The following is an 18668-nucleotide window of genomic DNA, read 5'->3' as shown; positions in this document are numbered from 1 at the left end:
TATTGAGTGATTCTTGTATACAAATGTTTGCATAAATTAGAATATTTCACCCCAGTATTTTGTGGCATGGTCAATTAATTTAAACTTTCAAATCAATTTGAAAAATTAGGCTAAATGTATCTAATGTTATAGCTCTTTTGTTAGGAGGTGTCAATGAAAAGCCTATATACTTGCACTCAATAATAAAATAGCAAATAATTTCATATTTGTCAATTATATAAATTAATATTACACCATCTGTCAGAAAAAAAAAAGTGAATGTTGGAAATTGATTTAATTTTCTTTTTAATATTTTAAATACAAGTCAGTTTCAAAGGTTCTTGACCTAAAATTTAGATTTGGTTTAAAAAGAAAAATCATTACTTATTAAGGGTGCTCACCAAAAATTGTCCATAAATTTGTTATGGTATTCATAGATATAGATAGGGAGATATGAACATGAACTATATTTTTGCAGCTTAAAAGACTCAGACTGCTACATCAAGTACATGCACCTAATTAGATCTAGCATAAATTTGTAGTATTATATCCCAAATAAATACACAGAAAAAAATCCATAAAATCTTACTCAAGGAAAACTTAAAAATCATGATTTCAAAATGCTTATGGAAATTTGCATTGTTAAGGGAGATAACTCCAAAAATGGCAGATATATCAGTAAAAATTGATATTAAATTATAACTCTACCGCTTCTATTCAACAGGATGTATTGATTCTTGATGTTTTATCCCTGTTTAGAGTATAACAAACAACTCTAAAGGTGTCTTAATTCCTATCTTTTTATCAAGCTACAACCTAGATTTTATAATTCATTAGTTTACCATGCATTTATTAAATTTTTTAGCATGTCAAGGTAAAGAATCTAAAATTGAATATAACTTATTAAGCATATACTCTTCTTTTTGTGGTTTAAAGTTTTTTTAAACAAGGGAGGTGCTGAACAAATACAATGTACAAATACAAACAATACCAAATAATCACATTATTTTTTTCAAAATGGTCACAAAACCATTATAAAGTTTGAAATTTCTTAAATGAAAACTGTATCCCAAAAAAATTAAAATACCCATAAGGACATTTCATGAGATGAAGATTTGATATAATATAGTCAAATATGAACTAATATTACCCCATCAAAGTATTATATTTTACCTGAATTTTAAGAAAATCAACCACAAACGGACAAAAAAACCTCATTTTAGCGGAGTTATCTCCCTTTCCGATGTAAATTTCCATAAGAAATTAAAAATGCAAAATTTGAGTTTTCCTCAAGTTATCTTTTATGGGATTTTTTCTGTGTATATTTGGGGTTTAATGCTATAGATTATAACTGAAACATTTTCTGTTGCTATTAGTTTGAGGTTTGAGAAAGATGTGAGGATTAAAAAATCCTGTGGTGCAGTGTTTAAGCATCAGAAAATAACATGATGGTATAGCAACAACATTTATTGTATACAGAATTGAACCAATGGTGGATCCAGAACTTTTCATAAAGGGGAGGAGCGCTGACTGACTAAAGGGGGGACTCCAGTCATGCCTCTGTAATTCCATATATAATCAACCAAATATATCCTACAAAAGGGAAGCCTTGGCCACCCAGGTCCCCCTGGATCCACCTATGCTAACCTGAAATACTTGAGCTTGCAATTACATGTTATATTGCACTTATATTTAGTGCAAAGAAAGAATCAAAAAAGGAACGTTACATGAAATAAAACATGTTTTAAAACAGCTGTTTTTAAAGCTTTGCTATACAATGAAAGGTTATTGCATAAATTTCATAGGTGCATACTGTTCTTTTAAGAATATTTATTGTACTGAATATGTAGCATGTGCAAAATTAATTGAAATATACAAATGTACTGAGGCAATATTCATCAATTATTATTCATACAATAACCCTATATTACAGTACAAGTCAAGGTCAGGTTAAAATGTCACAATTACAAATGAAAAGGAAAACAAAAAATAAACAAATACATTAAAGTCATAGCTTTCTAAAGAACAATTAATCAACTCTCTGTAAGCTATACAACTTGTTTATGAATGCCATGACCTAAGTGTTAACCACTGTTTAATATATTTTACCAACATTTATCACAAGTGTAAGTGGAACCCTCCTGGTACCCCATTGTGTGACTGACCAGAAATGACCAGGTCAGACCACTCTGAATGTGACTTACAACAAAATTCCTTAGTTAAATAAACAGATGGTACTAACAATAGCTTGTGTCCCTGGGAAACACATTATATTTCTTTATGTTTTGTGATGTTATTGTGAAAGCCAATAACTTGAAAATAGCTTTTTGATGGTTTTGTTGTAATGGGTTGCACAGTATAGTTATGATAGTGGAGTGAGCTTTTTTTGTTCCTTCTTAAGAAAATGTGTTGCAAAATTAAATGCAGAATGCACTGTTTAACATAAAAGTTTGCAATATATGATCAAAGAATATATAAGAAGAACTGCATTTCTACATGCTTTTGAATTGAATATAGAGGCCCCTCATGGGGATGTTCAAGTAATCGTATAATCACAAATGTTTTGCCAATATAATCACATAATCATTAATCATTTAAAACAAAGGTAATCAAATAATCAAAAATACAGTTCTAGATCAACAAGTAATCAAAAAGTCATGAAATGGTTTGGTAATCAAATAATCACATAATCACTAAAAAAAATGACCAAGTAATCAAATAATCAAAAACTCAATGAGGTGACTCAATATAAAAAAAACCCTCACAAACAACACCCTTGAAGCATTTAAACTTAATAAGAATTAGACATTATATTTTTTTTTTCAACTGCTTTGATATAAGCTTATATTATACATGATAAATATACATATATAATTTTTTTTTTATATGAATGAATTAAAGATAGAAATGTAGTAACAGCTGTGGACCCATTTTACTATTTGTTTATGAAAAAAGTATCATGTTTGAGTGCATACAGTATAGATTATTTTGCCCTTTAGGTTACGGTGGTACATAACACTACAGGGAGATAACTCTGTGAAAATCAGCTGAATGTTTCAATCACATTCCATTGCTTTAAAAGGAAATATCATTAGTTTCTCAATGATCAAAATTAGTGCTATGTCAAACTGCTATTTTTATAATAACCAATGAAATTTTTCCAATTAAGGGTGTGGTTCAGTCTTAATTTTTTTTTTACTATGTCAAAGGGTCAAAGTAAATATTTTGTCAAAAGTTTTATAAAAATTTGAAACAAACCGAATTAATTTTCGTCAAGCTGAGTATAACAATACTCTAAATAGGCTTTACATATTTTGTATTCTTAGGCATCTGAGTGTGGAAGTTAAAGGCACAAGGTTGGGTCAAAAAGATCGATAATTATGTTAAAATGACTGAAAAAGCCTTGAAGACTAAAAAGTAGATGACCGTTTCATGCTTTGCTCAGCTGGACTTTTACCGGACATTATAGAAATGACAGGAATATATGACCGTTTTGAAAGCATTAATTGATCTGTAGTCTTAACTGTATATGTGGAAATAGCATGAGGAATTTCCCTCCAACAAGTACTGGCCACTTTCAATTTGTTTGAGGTGTATACATTTGCCTTTATTGAAGATCGCATTGTGATTTTGAGATGAAGAACAGCAATATAAAAAGAGTAGATCCTTCCTTTTTTTTGACAGATGATGTTAGCAGTGCAGCTCCAGAGGCTTCTGAAATTTTCACAAGGGAGGGCCCTACTCAAATCAGGCTTCAGTGATTCCCTGGCAAATCAACCAAATCCACCCACTAAAGAGGTGGTCTGGGTACTGTTAGCCCTTCCCCTAAATCTGCCTCTGTTTGGGGAATTTTTATCCATGTATTTATAAACCATATATATAATATATCTTTCTTTTTCACTTCAACTTACAGTATTACAACTTGACCCTATTGTGCCCCTTAAATGAAGAGGATATTTCTTCTCAATGAAAAAATATCTACCATGATTGAAGTAGATTGTTTTTTATTACAAGAAGAATTGTAATACTACTCCAGGGAATCTAATTTAATCTGATGTTAAGATCAAAACAACATGGCATAAAACCCACTTGAATTCATCAGATGGCAAATCCATTAGTATAAGATAATTATGATGCTATATGTACTGTATATTTAATAATTATTGTATTCAATAAGTGCTGGCCTATATTTGATATTAAGTTTGAAACCACCATTGTTTAAATTTATATTAGGTTTGAAATTACCATTGGTTTTTAAATTGAGTTTAAAATAATCAAATCCTGTAAATTTGAATTGAGTTCAAATTAGCATAAATAATATTGTGTAATCTTAAATTGGAGTTTAAAATTTCTATTGAGTAAATTTAAATTCACCCTCAGAGTTTGAAATAACCATAATTTATATGTAAATTTACTTTGAGTTAAATTTACCTATTGAGTAAATGAACAATGAGTTATAGAAATTACCATTGTGTACATTAATACATATTGAGTAAAAAGTTATCATTGTGCAAATTTACTTTGAGTTTGAAATTACATTATAGTAAACTAATGATTCACTAATATTGATTTAAAATTACATTGAGTTAGGCAAAATCTGCAATCAAGCCTGCATAAAAAAATGCATACTTTGCTATTTATATAAACATTTAAATCCATGAAAAATTGAAAAAAAAGAATAAGTATACTATTTCCCTGTTGTAAATTTGAAGGTGTTTTTGATGTCATTTATTGTTTATCAGAGGTTTTCTAGTGCAGGATTCCAGATGGAATAAAATTTTCAATCTTTACAAAAATGTCTTGTTTTAAACTGATCAGGGTAACGTCTTTAGCCTTGAGATTGCAAGTGAAAAAAGTACAACATATATTCACGACCTTTTCAATTATCATCATAAATGTCTAAAATAAAATGATCAACCGAAAAACACCAAAAACACGAACAATTTCCTGAATTCTGACACTCAGAGACCAGATGACATTTTCTGAGTCATTTATAAAGATTATCATAGTCTAATATAGTGTTAAAGCGTAATAATAAATATGACATGTTCACGGCCTTAAAGTACAAATGGTCAGTGAACTTTCTAACAAAGTATTTATAACAGTAGTATTATCAATAATTAGTAGTAGGTTCAATATCCTGGCTTATAATACATTAGACTCTCTTCAATTACATAAATCTATATATTTACAGGTAGCATATACATACTTAGTTTCAAGACAACAGACCTGTTACATGTAAGTAACATTATATATTATTCAGTGTGGATTAAGGATTATTACAAGGTTCAAATGTCTTGAAAATCTGATATTTTTTTCAACAGGTCAAGGAAAGTGTTTCATAAGTCAAAGTTTTATGAAAATTAAAGGTGTCAAATCTATTTTAGTCTTAAGTGTTGGGTACCCCCATAAGTAGAGCAGGATCTGTTTTACCCTTCTGAAGCACCTCAGCTTGCCTTATGGTTTTCCACTGTTCAATGTCTGAGCAGTGTTTTATGGAATTTGAATTATCTTAATTAATCTTTTAAAGCCATGTAGTTATATTTTTTGGCTAATTTATTTTATTGCCACCTATGTAGAACTTTGTATATCTTTTTATGGTCTGTGTTTTTTGTACCTTTGAATGATGTATAAAATTGTGTCAAATTTGCCATCATGATGTTCAAATAAACATAATAATAAGGCTAGCTGAAACTTCATATATATGTATATAAATAGCACGAAAAAAGAGCAAACAATTCAAGACAGCACAGTTTGATCTCCTGTCACAAATATAATACAAGAATGAGTTGAACTTTGTAACAGCAAACTTAAGAAATGATTAATATTGATATTATATATGTATAGTTATAAATGTCTATCCATCAATTTGATTATATACATTATATGAAAAAGTAGAATCGATAAACAAATGTCACAAAGGACTATTTTTTACTGGACACGTTAACTTTTTTTCTTGAACTCTGACCAAACAGAAAAAAATCGGTAAAAAGATGTCACAAAACAATTTTTGCTCTTAAAAGACATTGGGAAAAAATTCATCAACTCACATGAACACGTCCAACGACAATGTTTTTGTTCTGGACACCAAAACTTTTTTTCTTGAACTCAGATCAAACAGAAAAAATACTACTGATGTTACATTTAGGACATTATTTTCACTGGACATGTTAATATTTATTCATGAACAGATAAACATTTTGTAAAGATGTTACATTATAATGATAGATACTTTTTTTCCCATTGACATTCTAAAAAAAATATCCTGAACTTGGATCAACCAGGAAAAAATGTGTTAGGATGTCGCATGAAGGTCATTATTTTTTATGGACATTCTTACTTTTTTTCTTGAACTTTGATGAAACAGAAAAAAATCTGTGAGGATGTCACATAAAGGACATTATTTTTCTTGGACATTCTAATTTTTTTTCTTGAACTCAGACCGTAGACTGATAAAAAAAATCAGTCAAACATCTGGCCAAAGGTATGTAAAGTTTATGTACCTAATCTTGTCCATCAAGTATCATGTATTTATTGGTTTATAGTGTCAGGGCACAGTGTATAGGAAGCTAAGGACTATTTTTAGAGTTTGACATTTTGTAAACAGTAAGTTTCTTTCTTTTAAACCACATCAACTTTACCATGGTGGGATATTTAATAAAGATATTGAAATTATATAAAGTACACATTCTGGTGTGCTAAAATAGTCATTTATGAGATTTTATAGAGAGTTTTGTTCATGTTACTTAAGGTGTTACATAACACTACAGGGAGATAACTCTGTAAACATGTTGAAATTTTAATCAAGTTCTTGTTTTAAGGAAATATTAAGCTTTTTTATGGCTGTTCAAAGTAGACCTCATTTTGCAATTCAAAGTACTGTTCTTTAAGTCACAAATGGCTTATAAAAGTTCCAATTAAGAATTTAGTAATATAAATTAACATTTGTTGGATGGGTTAATATTTTTCTCATCACTTGGCGTCCGGCGTCCGGCGTCTGTCGTCCGGCGTTAACTTTTACAAAAATCTTCTCCTCTGAAACTACTGGGCCAAATTTAACCAAACTTGGCCACAATCATCATTGATGTATCTAGTTTAAAATTTGTGTTTTTTTACCCGGCCAACCAACCAAGATGGCCGCCATGGCTAAAAATAGAACATAGGGGTAAAATGCAGTTTTTGGCTTATAACTCAAAAACCAAAGCATTTAGAGCAAATCTGACATGGGGTAAAATTGTTTATCAGGTCAAGATCTATCTGCCCTGAAATTTTCAGATGAATCAGACAACCCATTGTTGGGTTGCTGCCCCTAAATTGGTGATTTCAAGGAAATTTTACTGTTTTTGGTTATTATCTTGAATATTATTATAGATGTAGATAAACTGTAAACAGCAATGATGTTCAGCAAAGTAAGATTTACAAATAAGTCAACATGACCAAAAAGGTCAGTTGACCCCTTTAGGAGTAATTGCCCTTTATAGTATTTTTTTTTCCATTTTTTGTAAATCTTAGTTAACTTTTACAAAAATCTTCTCCTCTGAAACTACTGGGCCAAATTTTACCAAACATAGCCAGAATCATTATTAGGCTATCTAGTTTATAAATTGTGTTTTGTGACCGGGTAAACCAACCAAGATGGCCGCTACGGCTAATAATAGAACATAGGGATAAAATGCAGTTTTTGGCTTATAACTCAAAAACCAAAGCATTTAGAGCAAATCTGTCATGGGGTAAAATTGTTTATCTGATCAAAATCTATCTGCGCTGAAATTTTTAGATGAATCGGACAACTGGTTGTTAGGTTGCTGCTGTAATTTTTAGGAAATTTTGCTGTTTTGGGTTATTATCTTGAATATTATTATAGATAGAGATAAACTGTAAACAGCAATAATGTACAGCAATTTAAGAATAAAAAAAAGTCAAAATGACCAAAATGGTCAATTGACCCCCTAAGAAGTTATTGTCCTTTATAATCAATTTTTAACAATTTTCCTAAAATTTGTAAATTTTTACTAACATTTTCCACTGAAACTACATGGACAAGTTCATTATAGATAGAGATTATTGTGAGCAGCAAGAATGTTCAGTAAAGGAAGATGTACAAACACATCACAATCACCTAAACACAATTTTGTCAAGAACTGTCTGCTTCCTTTGATTAATTCACATATGCCAAGGTGAGCGACACCGCCTCTTTAGAGCCTCTAGTTAATTGTTTTTACAATTTTTTTAAATTTATTTTAAAAAAGCTTTTTAGTTATATAAGTGTGATAAAGAAACATCAAATTATATTCGTTTGAAGCTCTTACGTACGAAGTATAACTATGGTTAGAAGTTGACATTGTTTTACTGTATGATGTCTATCGAATTGGAGAATATCTAGTGGGCGCAGAACGTTTGAAAAAGTAAAATATTTAAACGGTTGATTTAATGACAATAGTTTTGTTCAATTTCTACCAAAGACCAGTGATGGGTCATGGCTGTTTGGACAATACCTCTATTAAATGTCTAACACAATTTTCACAACTTATTGAAATGCGAGTCATTTATATGAATGCTCTTTAATGAGATAAATTTTTAAAATTCTTCGCTATTTACAATAGCACATCAAACAGTTGACCTAACTATATTGAATTTCAGTTTAATTAGAGACTTGAAAATCAAGTCCATTTAATTGTGTTTTCGTTGCTAAGGTTACACACTAATTATGGTCACATCCTATATAAAACCAGTAAAGTCTCCTGCAAGAATAAATATAAGTAAACCAAACAAATAATGCAAATTAATTGTTAATTCAATTAAAATGGTGATCTGAAAGCTTTGATCTAAACACAGAATTGTATTATTTGAATCATTCAAATAAAATAATGTAGTAGAAATCATGAAGGGAATTGACCTTTCTGTACTGGTAATCCGGAAATTAATTTCAGAAATCAAAATATATTTCATATATAACTTAATTTTTGCTTTTAAAAACTACAGTACTTAAATTTATGCAACTCAAACATGTGTGGTATTTATTAAGGATAAATAAAGACTGGTTAAAGCTGAATTTTCAGTCTACTTTTCATCTGTGATCTGAAATTTAATTGATGGGGGAAAAATATGAATTTTTTTGATAAAATGGATTTTGTAAGAATTTGACTTATATGTAGTTATAATTACAGTTAAGGATTTTATTTCATTCAAATATGAGAAGACTGTTTAATCTTGGTGCCCTCTGGGGTCCACCACCATATGTTCACCAAGGAAAAACATTGCCTAATTTACCAGTACACTGAGTCTAGACAGATTAGTCTACAGACAATTTGTGATTGAAATTTGATATAGACTACAAAAGATCTACCATCAACACTGCATCCTGATGTTGTATGCTAAAAAGTAAAATCACAAAAATTCTGAACTCAAAAGTCACTAATCAAATGGCAAAATCAAAAAGTCAAACTCATCAAACGAATGGATAACAACTGTCATATTCCTGACTTGGTACAGACATTTTCTTATGTAGAAAATGGTGGATTAAACCATTTATAGCTAGCTAAACCTCTCACTTGTATGAGCATTATGTTAACAACAAAGTTAACTTATTCTTACTTGACATTAACATTGTAACATATATAATGTTTGTAGAATTGTGATTCTATAATGGACACATGTCTTATGTTTATTCCAGCGTAAAAAGGATTTCCATTTTGGTGTGTACAACAAGTTTTCCTTGAATAATCTCTATGATGCCTGAAAATTTTTGTTAACTGATTTTTTTTTTACACAGAATCAAAGGTGACTTTCAAAGAAAAGTTAAATTTTTGGGCACATTTTTTAAGCTGTCCTGTTAAAAGATGCAACACATTGGTTAACTCACATCTAATTACTTGCATAAGAAAAGGCCTCCCTCCTGTTAGAAATATTTTATTCCCCTTTAAAAGTGTCCTGTACCAAGTCAGGAAGATGGCCATTGTTATATTATTGTTCGTTTCTGTGTGTGTTGCATTTTAACGTTGAGTTGTTTGTGTTTTCTTTTATATTTGAGATATTGAGATAAGACGTGGCACGGTACTTGTCTATCCCAAATTCATGTATTTGGTTTTCATGTTATATTTGTTATTCTCGTGGTGTTTTGTCTGATGCTTGGTCCGTTTCTGTGTGTGTTGCGTTTCAGTGTTGTGTTGTTGTTTTCCTCTTATATTTAATGCGTTTCCCTCGGTTTTAGTTTGTTACTCTGATTTTGTTTTTTGTCCATGGATTTATGAGTTTTGAACAGCGGTATATTACTGTTGCCTTTATTTAACTCTGATACAATTCTTAATTTTGCTATTCATAGTAAAATCTGATTGATTGGTAGTTGGTTGCTTAATATCCAGTGACAAATATTTCAAGCATGTTCTGGATGAAAAACAGGATTGTATGAACTATCAGAGTTGATAATTTCACCCAAAAAATAAAGTTAGTAAGACGAATATAGTCATGTTAATTATGTTATATGGTATAGTTCGTTATCAAAGGTACCAGGATTATAATTTGATATGCCAGACTTGCCTTTCGTCTACATATAAGACTTATCAGTTACGCTCAGATGAAAATAGTGGTAAAGCCAAACAAGTAAAAAGTTGAAGAGCATTTAGGATCATAAATTCCTAAAGGCTTTGCCAACTACAGCTACGGTAATCTATTCCTCGGATAAGAAAATCCTTACTTTTTCAAAATATTATAAAATGGAACTTTTAGTGCAAACAATAATAAAAAATATCCAAATCTTGTATCAAAGTGGCTGTGAGTGATTTTCGGCATGACCACAGAGAATAAACAATCACACTTTTAAAAGTCATGAAAGTATCAGACCACAGACCTTTAAAAGTCATTAAAATTTTTTTCTCAGTTTGGCATTACCATAGAATAAGCTCACACTTTTAAAAGTCACGAAAGTATGAATGCTGACCTTGAAAAGTCATGAAGTGTGACCACAGACCTTTAAAAGTCATAAAATATGACTCAAGAATAATTTCACACCTCGTTTTCTGGTCAAGGCATAAGTTCACACCTTTAAAAGTCATTCTTAGAATAAGTTCACACCTAAAAAAGTCATGAAAGTAATAACCACAGAGTTATATAAATTAAACACCTTTATTAGTTGATAATTGTATGTGTGGGTTGATGTCCGTATCTGATGTGTCATCAATTCTTGACCTCAAAGATATAACTTGCTGCAACTTGGTGCAGATATGTCATATGCTCAAGGCTATCTATGGTCAGTGGAGTGGTTTAAAAGGATGCACTTGGTAATGTACACGGTAAGGGAAAATAAATTTATTTTAATTTAAAGGTATACAAATTATTAAATTTTGACATGGTGGCTTTGATAGGTTGCTGAATTTTGTGAAACACATTAAAATTGCATTTAGCCATATCCTACTGATTTTTGCATTAGCTCTTTATAGTAATTTATTCATGAGGATATGTTTAGATGGGTAAAAGTACCTTAAAATTTACAGAAGGAATAATAATCAGATATAATGGTCCAATACTACAGAAAATTTGGGCCATAACAATAAAGCAACACTTATATTAGAAACCCTGAGCATCATTATTATTTGTATTTTTTCACAATTTTTATTTCCTAAAAAGCTGAAAGATAAAAAATCATCTAATTGAATTGTCGCTCGGAAATTATAAAAATGCCTGCTTACTTTCAATGAAAAGAGGTCTAAAATGTGGTAAATATTGAATTAAAGGGGAGGGGTCAGTAGAACAGAGATTATAATTATTTCAGGTTAGTTTATTTCAATGACTAAATAACTATCTCAGAAAAAAATGTGACCTTGAGGCAATGACACATTATATACAAATATTATAAAACAAATTTTTCTTAAAGATTTTAACAGGTTGTAATGAAACTTGATAGGTGGTCCATTCTTGCTGTTCACAACTTCACAGTGTCTCTATTTAGTAAAATATCCACTGGTCATGTATGTATGCCTCTATTTTACCTGAAAATTAAAATGAAAATGGAAAACTCAAAGTTTAAATTAGATTGCAAAATTATTCAGTAAAATTAAAGCTTATAAGTCCAGCTGTCAGGAATAGGGTCAAAAACCTGTCAGCTAGTGTTATAAATCATTTGGTTCAATTCTATTGATTGTTCTTCTTTTCTCTATGTGTATGAGCTTCCTTAATAAGGAACACCAAAATAAATCCAAGTTATTATAATGTTCAATGAAATTTAATATATGCATGGTATGGACTTTGCTCATTGTTGAAGGCCATACGGTGATCTATAATTGTTAATGTTTGTGTCATTTTGGTCTTATGTGGATAGTTGTCTCATTGGCAATCATACCACATCTTCTTTTTTATATGAACAAAAAAGGAATAATTAAGCTAAAATGAAAAGGGTAAAAAAACAGACAGTGGTTCAATTTTATTGATTTGTTCTGTCTGTATGAGTTTCCTTAATATTAGGAACACCAAAGATAAATTGGAGTAGATTATGTTTAATGAAATTTAATATATGCATCATGCTTTGCTCATTTTTGAAGGCCGTACGGTGACCTATAGTTGTTAATGTCTGTGTCATTTTGGTCTTTTGTGGATAGTTGTCTCATTGGCAATCATACCACATCTTCTTTTTTATATGAACAAATAAGGAATTAGCAAAATTGTCAGTTTTTAGTATTCAGGTGATATTATCGATTCCAACAGCTTATGATTTAAATAATGTCACATGTCAATTGTTCAAGCCAATAATGGGAAGAAACAAGTACAAAAAACTTATACAATTAGAGGCTACATTTGTAAGTAAAATCAATATTTAATAGGATTATCAACATTTACTTTAAGAATTACCATTTTATTTGGACTTTATAATAGATATAAGAAGATGTGATGTGAGTGCTGAATAAGACAACTCTTTATCCAAATCACAATTTGTAAAAGTAAACCATTACAAGTCAAAGTATAGTCTTCAACCCAGAGACTTTGCTCACACCAAACAGTAAGCTGTAAGTCCATTTGTTATTCTGTCTTTACAATTCTGGTTGTGTTTCAGTGTTGTTGTTTTTTTCTGTGTATGAGTTTTTCTACATACTTGTTTTAAGAAACCTTAGCATACCCACTAATAGCTAGGGGTGTTTTGGGTCCAAAAAAAGGGTTGAAGTAATAAAACTTTGCTTAGTGCTCGGAGCACAAAAATCATACTCGAAACACAAAATCCAGTATTTTGATTGGTTGATTCTTGAGTCTGAGTACAAAAATCGTGCTCGAAAGTTTTATGACCACATTAGGCCTGATCTCCCCTTGAAAACAAATAATGCTTTAAAAGACTACTAAAGTTGATTCCGATTCAGTTTTGACAATTACTGTACCGTCTGAGCATCATAACCCTAAAAAACCTAAATTTTGGCCTGATTATGTACTGATGAAGCGAATCATATTTTACACAATCAAGCAAATTCTTTAAAAAGCAATGCTGAGCTGGTGATATTCTATTTTGACTGAGCTATGTCACTGTATAATATCAAAAGCTAGTCAACATAAGAAAAGAAGAAAAAGCTATAGACTATGGTCAAAGATGTTTGAGGTGTAAGAAAACTCTTCATTAAGTCAAATTTCACTTCTTAACATGTAAATTTGATTTCAAATAAGGGGAAACAACTCCAAACAAACCAAAATAAAATACATTAGATATAATCCCTGGAGACTTTACCTTTACAGCATTATTTCATAGAACATGCAAAATGATAGCTTTCAATGATTAAGATGCTGTAATTTCAGGATTTTAACCTCATTTTATAATAAAGAATTATAATTGATGGATATATCCATTTACAATAGTGACACCATGGGGTTAATATTATATATATCTAAATATGTGACAATCATAAGACATATGTTCTTGATCTGTCTATTGAGAACTTCTGTCCTCAAGTTGTCACATATTAAAACCTATATCATAAAATTAAAATCTGATGTGACAGCATGGTTTTAAACAACTTGGATACATATCCAGAAATCAACGCCACTTTGCTTATTTGAATATTATACTAAATAAATCGGATATGGGTCACGGAAATTACATTAAAATGATAGGGAATTTTGAAAAAATGTCTGTATTAATTTTAATTTAAGTGATAGACAGGTTGCCGGGGCAGAAAACAAATATACACAACAATATACACCATTTAAACGAAACATAATGACTGTTGTTGCAAAAATACAGGTTCCTGAGCTATTTTAAAAATAGAAGCGATAGGCCTTTAACTTTGCAGTGTAAAATACATGCTAAAATGGCTGAAACATCAAATTTGCAAACTTCATCTTGAAAATTGGCTTACAAGGTCTTTACAAAAACAGGTTGCCGGGGTGAAATTTGAAACTTGAATTTCCAAAGAATAAGCAAGTCTAAACCTTGTATGTGTAGTCGTTGAACTCTAAGGTTCCCACATAAAATTAAAATGTCACTATTTCAAGAAGAATAAACTCACGAAAGCACGCAATTCACTAAATTCGCGTTCATTGTTTTGATTTTGACAGCCTGACAACATTACGGAAATATCAAAGGGATTGTAAATAAGGACTCTGTGACGGGCAACTTATAATATCCGTGTTTTAAAGATTTTAATGATATCAGGCCTATCAAGCCAGTCCAGTTCTAATTACTATCACGTGTTACAATTCTCATTTTCATATTATGAATATTAATTAGCAAAACCACTACTAATTTCTGGCTATGAGAGAGTTGTCTCATTGGCTCTCATACCACATCTTTTTATATCTATTAAGTAAAATTATCATCTGTTTAGACTAGACAAAAACCAGCTGAGCGGCAAGGACTACACAGTCTATACCATCTACTTGCCACTATACTTCATGTAGCTGTGTTACTTTCATAGATAAAGCTGAAAAGGATAGGCTTTTCTTAACTTAAAAACTACATTTAAGTAGTCGTGTGGTTGAGAAGTCTTAAGGGGCTGGAAACAGTGCAGGTAGTGCTGCCATCGGCTTAGGGAAAAACAAATGAAATATTTGCAGATCTAACATTGTTAAGATAAATTTGAGACGAGGTATATACATATACTACCATGTCTTTGAGCACCTTCCCTTGGTGAGTCCTGTATTTGTATATGTAAAAGTTTTATATAATAATCATTGTACATGTACTGGTTTTGCAAATAATGAAGCCTTATTTGGATATAAGATTTTCTTCTACTGTGGATTCATTCATTATTTTCGTGGGTACCAATTTTCATGGTTTGAGGAAAATTGACATGTTCGTGGATATTTGATTTAGTGGTTTTGGCAAAGTCTACACTCATTCCTTTAGAAAATTTGTTTTTCGTTGAAGATTTGAATTTGTGGTTCTCCTGTACCCACGAAATCCATGAAAATTGGTATCCAACGAATATTAATGAATCCACAGTATATGATATATGAAAATAACAAATATAAATTTTGTGCTTCCAAATAGGACACTTTTATGAATAACATTTATCAGAAATGCATTAACCTTAACATTTAACAGCCAGTGATATAAGTGAGCATAAGGGACATATAAATAGCCAATTCATTTAAGGTCAACTTTGCCTGATATATAACATTATATACTGTTATATTGTTATCAGATTCCTTGAACTTTGACTTTCCAACCAGGAAGTTTAGTGGACACTCATGATTGTTATTGAGACTGACCTAGTTTTATGATGAGGTCAATTGATATAGGTGTTTAAACTCAGTGGTCATTCCACTTCAGATAAAGGGGGGTTAACTCAGTTGGAAATTTGACAACATGTCAATCAACTTATTGATAGAGTTAGTAATCTATTAGAATATTTATACCATCTGCCAAAACTGTTATTATCTAAAACAACATTGCCAAATAACAAACATTCTTGATAAATGGAGCCTGTTACTCAGGAATTTAAATTGAATTTTAAGTATAGTGCCTGGTAAAAAAAAAATTATGATGGAATACTATCTTAATTAAGGACCTGAATCAATGTATGTATGAAGATACATTGGAAAACTGTATATATGAATAATTTTTGGTGGATTATACCACTTTTCATGTGATGACGAAAAATTATTTTTGTGGGGTGCATGTAAAAAAGAAAACAAAATTTATAATTCTTGTCTAGTGAACTCAGAAGATGATAGATAACACATAAATGCCATTTAAGAAATTCATATTCCATGTTAAATTATGTCTCAATTTATACATTCCATTTTTATGTCTCAATCTATAGATTCCATGTTTATGTCTCAATCTATAGATTCCAAGATGTCCCTAAGCTTAAATAATGTGCTACAAAATCCTTTTGAAATTTTTCCAAGATCAATTAAGCAATCACTCAAATGTGTTTTAGGCTTTTTAAAATATTATAAGCACATACTGAAATTTGTAGCTTCTTTTAAGAAACTTGTTTGTAGCCTGCTATAAAGTTGTTGTTTTTTATTTAAAGTCATGAATTCTAATGATCAGGATAAATTTACAGTGTTGTTGCTTTTTATTATCTTATAATCTTGATTTTCAAAAAAAACTTGATTTTCAATTAAGTACAGATACAAGAATGTATTATATTCAGATATGGAAGCTAACTCCTGTTTGTTGGACTAATGAAAATGGGAGATAACTCTTTTTTTTCAGACCAATAAAACTTGAAGATAACTTTTGGACCAATAAGAATGGGAGATAATTCCAGTTTGTCAGATCAATAAAAATGGGAGATAACTTTTGTTTGTAAGACCCAATAAAAATGGGAGATAACGTTTTTTTCATCCCAATAGAAATGGGAGATAACTCCTGTTTGTTTGTCTTAATCAGTGAAATGATATTGAGTCTGTACTTCATTTATATCTGTTCTCATAATCTGATAACTGTCATTAGTCATGGTATACAAGCAATCATATCCTAATAGAATTTTTTTTTTTTTTAACTTCATGAAAAATGTATACCTGCTGCTAATCGTTTAGACCTCCTCTGTGGGGAAGGTTATGCCAGATGCTTAGCTTTTTCAATCAAAGTTTTTTATCACGTTTTACAGTATAGTTACATTTTTAGCTTAAAGAGATATAATTTCATAATGACGTACATGGATTATATTTAAGTTAAAACAAATATCTTAAAGGCCAGGTATGATGTCTTTTTCTCTCTGTTAAAGCAAGGATTTGTATCGTAAGATCATATTAATAATTGCTATACAAATTTTTGGTTAAAATTATTGTTGGGTGATATTTTTTTTAAATCACAAAAAATACTATCAAAACAGTTTAAAGGTTGAAATGAAGTAAAAAAAAAAATGATTATTAGGGTGTTTCATTTTCTTCTATAGTAAAGAGGCAGATGTTGTTCTTCCCTCTCTAGAAAAATGTCCAAATGAGGGTATTTCATCTTTTATTACGAAAACAAAAGTCTTGATCCCTACTTAAGTCCTGGTGCAATTTGGTTGGTATTTGAATTCAAGATGACATTTAGCTGACAATTATCAGAAAATTTACCAAGACATTTAAATATCAGTTTAAATGTTGAAAAGTTTTCAGGATATATATTCATATTGAAATAGTATAAATTATCAGTGGTTGTCATTCGTTGATGTATATCTCTTTCGTGTTCTTTCATTCTTTTTTTACATAAATCAGGTCTTAAGTTTTCTGCTTTAAATTAAATTGTTTTACATTTGTTATTTTCGGGCCTTTGATATCTGAATATGCAGTCTTGGTGGAGAGTTGTCTTATTGGCAAGCATACAACATTTTATTTTGATATAAACATGAAAATAAGTTTGTTGAAAAATTGAACTTTTATGTATAGGTTTGTTCACACTTATAACAATACAACTGTCTTTTTTTGTTTTTATTAGTTTTTGTTTTTAAAGATTTACAAGAAGTAAAATTGTAAACAGTTTTGTATTTTTCACTTTCAGATTACTAATAAAGATTGACGAAAATAAGAAGATTATATCCAAAGGTAAAAATATTGTAGAAGGATTATTTCTGTTATTCTAGTGTTGAGTTTATTGCAATTTGAAACGTTCAGGCATATTTTCATCCATTAGAGCTTTTTACTGCTGCTTGTGGTATTCCAAAAAGTTGATATTGAATAAAAAATAACTGCTATTTTAAGATCATAGACTCAAAAGCAGAATGCCGTTTACAGTTTTGGCTTAAGAGGATTAAATATATCCTTGCATGGTCTGATTAATTACAAACTCAGACACATAGTAATATTAGTTATACATATTATTATATTAGTATTCGGTAATATGACATATAAAAGCGTAAGTAATTCTATATTATATTGATGTATTATTGCAGTTATTTGGATAATAAATTATTTCTAAATTAATCTCGGATTAAGAAATTTTCAAATGCTGTAAATTCAGAAATAATTTAGATGTTTTTATTATGGCGAAAAATGTGACAGGGCTTTAATCGCAATAATTAAAACTCACATTTTTTAACTTTTTATGTGAATCAAACAGATTTTTTTCTGGATATCGCAAAAAATAAAATAGCATTAAAGTCTAAGATGACCAAATCACAATAATAGATGCATGCAATAATTTCTGAATTTACAGTATTATAGTATCCAGCTTTTAGTTACTATTTATGTTATTACTGATGTTAAAATGCCTCTTTATAGATGTAACATATGGTAGTAGTTTATGAAGCATCAAAATGGTTTTGTGCATGACTAATACA

At 30.0% G+C, this 18668-nt stretch overlaps 1 protein-coding gene across 1 annotated transcript in view; it reads left to right on the top strand.

Annotated features, from left to right (window-relative positions):
• LOC134701331 (retinoic acid receptor alpha-like) overlaps positions 1 to 18668 on the top strand; it is a 52304-nt gene that overhangs the window by 6295 nt on the left and 27341 nt on the right. The window contains exons 2-3 of the mRNA XM_063562468.1: positions 5174 to 5217; positions 17891 to 17934. The gene's annotated coding sequence lies outside the window, so the exon portion shown is untranslated. The remainder of the gene's footprint in view (positions 1 to 5173; positions 5218 to 17890; positions 17935 to 18668) is intronic.

This window comes from Mytilus trossulus, unplaced genomic scaffold (genome assembly GCF_036588685.1).
Source record: "Mytilus trossulus isolate FHL-02 unplaced genomic scaffold, PNRI_Mtr1.1.1.hap1 h1tg000234l__unscaffolded, whole genome shotgun sequence".
NCBI lineage: Eukaryota > Metazoa > Mollusca > Bivalvia > Mytilida > Mytilidae > Mytilus > Mytilus trossulus.
This window is presented reverse-complemented; position numbering and strand designations above follow the sequence as displayed.